This window comes from Panthera pardus, unplaced genomic scaffold (assembly GCF_024362965.1).
Source record: "Panthera pardus isolate Hobbes unplaced genomic scaffold, ASM2436296v1 HiC_scaffold_8, whole genome shotgun sequence".
NCBI lineage: Eukaryota > Metazoa > Chordata > Mammalia > Carnivora > Felidae > Panthera > Panthera pardus.
In genome coordinates this window covers 127,172,639-127,175,292 of record NW_026527013.1, presented here as the reverse complement: position 1 = coordinate 127,175,292, position 2,654 = coordinate 127,172,639, and positions in this window count along the sequence as shown.

Sequence of the window (2,654 nt, the reverse complement as noted above, 5' to 3'; positions counted from 1 at the left end):
TATTCTCCAAATCATACAGCTTGTGTTTCCAGAATGTCAATATTGCCAACAGCAACCTTGCCAAATGCCTGGATGAAAAAGCCACATACCTATGTCTAATGAATATTGTTCATCTTCATTCTGGTAACCTGTGCAAGATATCGCTGTCACAACTTAACTTTCCAGTGACATGAATTAGAATGTGGACTCTGCATTCACAGTAGAATGCAAAGATTTGGAAGTTAATCTGCATTCAAGTTCCTCTCTTTTATCTAGTAAATTAGGTATCCTTAGACCACATAGACTCACTCAGGCTTATTTTATTAATTAGGACAATGGGATAATGCCCATGCCCCTACTGCAGAATTTTTTAAATGTTGCTTGTTTTATGATTTGTGTGACCTTGTCTAAACCAGTAAATTCTCTTCAAGAGAATTTCAAACTGCATATATACAGTGTTCTGAAACAGAGACCATCAAACATCTTCATCAGTGCAGAGGCCCAAGGTTTTCACCATTTAATGCATCCACACACTATATTTAGTTATTAAAAAAAATTATCCCCTGTAATGAAATGTCATTACAAGGGGTGACGATTACCACAGTGATGATGACAATGACGATGATGATAATGATGATGATGTGCTGATATACAAATGGGGCTATACCCAGGACACCCTGAAGTCCACACCCTAATGCTTCTATTGTTAGAATAACTGATGTCACTCACTTGGCTTCCCCCAGAGCATGAGGTGTCCTATTTATATGCATGTCAGGATCTTATAAGGCATTTTAGGGTGTTGCTAGGGTTGACAAATGAATTTTATGGGCGAACATGAACGCAACACAAATCTGTACTTCCTGTCAACAAAAGACTAGATTCCAGGCCAATGTAATTCTCAGGAAACAAGTTTTACAGTACTATCTTTATTTTTTTTTTTTGAAAGTTTATTTATTTTGAGAGAGACAGAGAATGCAAAAGTAATGGATGGGCAGAGAGAGAGGGGGAGAGAGAGAGAGAGAGAGAGAGAGAGAGAGAGAGAGAGAGAGAGAGATTGAGAGAGATTGAGAATCCCAAGCAGATTCTGCACTGTTAGCATGGAGCCCAATGAGGGTCTGGAACTCACGAACTATGAGATCATGACCTGAGCTGAAGTCAGATGTTAACTGACTGAGCCTCAGGTGCTCCTACAGTACTATTTTTAAAGCAGAGCTTGTTTTTCTAGAAGCAGAATAGGAGCCCCTACACTTAGGGAGACTAAACTCCCACAGAGAAGAAAATCTAATGGTATTATAACTTAGGAAGTGTTACAACATGGGGGAAGAATTCCAATTTCCAATGTATTTATTCACCAATAATTTACACCCACACACACACACACACACACACACACACACCCCAAATAGATCTAATAACTGAATCACCAGGCAAAAACTTTTATTCCAGGCTAAGCCAGGCCAGAACGCAATTATAAGCTTCAAACATCCCAATCCTGTTCACAGAAATAGTCTTAGACATTTTCTCTTGACCTTTACCTTAATTTCTTTGCTTAGCTTCCATTTATTTTTTAATAATTTTTTAAATATTTATTTATTTTTGAGAAAGAGACAAAGTGTGAACGGGGGAGGGGCAGAGAGAGAGGGAGACCCAGAATCTGAAGCATGCTCCAGGTTCTGGGCTGTCAGCACAGAGCCCAGTACAGGGCTCAAACTCACGGACCACAAGATCATGACCTGAGCCGAAGTCAGAGGCTTAACTGACAGAGCTACCCAGGTGCCCCGCATACCTTCCATTTCTACATCCATCTAGCTCTTGACTGCTTTGCTTTGGACCTTATGCTTGCTATTTGTAGTTGAGGGTGGATTTGACTTCTTAGTTCCGGATAGCCTACCTACCTGATGGAGCTCTAGCCTGGAACTCATCATCAGTGATGGTTTCCTTGTTTACTTAACACTCCACAAGTGAGAGGTACAGAGAATTCTCCTAAGAATGGCTAGCTCTTGCCAGAGAAACTTAAGAGACAGTTATAGTGGGCCTTTAGCTGCCCCCAAATTTTTGTTGTCATTAAAAAAAATTTTCATTCCATGTTTTCCTGTATTTTCAACACTTGTGTTTTCGTGTTCTATTTTTGTTACTGCATCTCTATGGTGCATTTATTCTTGCAGGACGAATTTATTAATTTATTCAGCAATCATCTATTGTACCATTGTACTTATGTATTTAGCAGCATAGCTTCAGAGACTATTAGTTTGATTCCACCTTTGCTGGGGAACTTGTCCACTGCTTGTGCAACACTGTAGGTCTCATCACACTGGCCAGCACTCTGCTAGGCGGTACCTCTTTGTCTTTAAATTCCTTTGCCTTGGTACACAAGTCTTCCTATTCACACACTATCTCTCATTTGCTAACATTCCCAACTTGTAAATAAAAACCTTAATTTATCTACTATAATAAAGCCATATTTGAGCCAATATTTATGTTTTGTTTATAGTTCATCAGAAGATGAAATCTATGAAAGTAGGGATTATGGTTTATCTACAATGACTGACCAACACTTAGCCCAATAGCACAAAACACATTGTATATGCTCAATAAATGTTTGCTTAGCAGGTAGATTGATGGATGGTTGGATTGATGGATGGATGGATGGATGGATGGATGCTTAGTATGTTCCA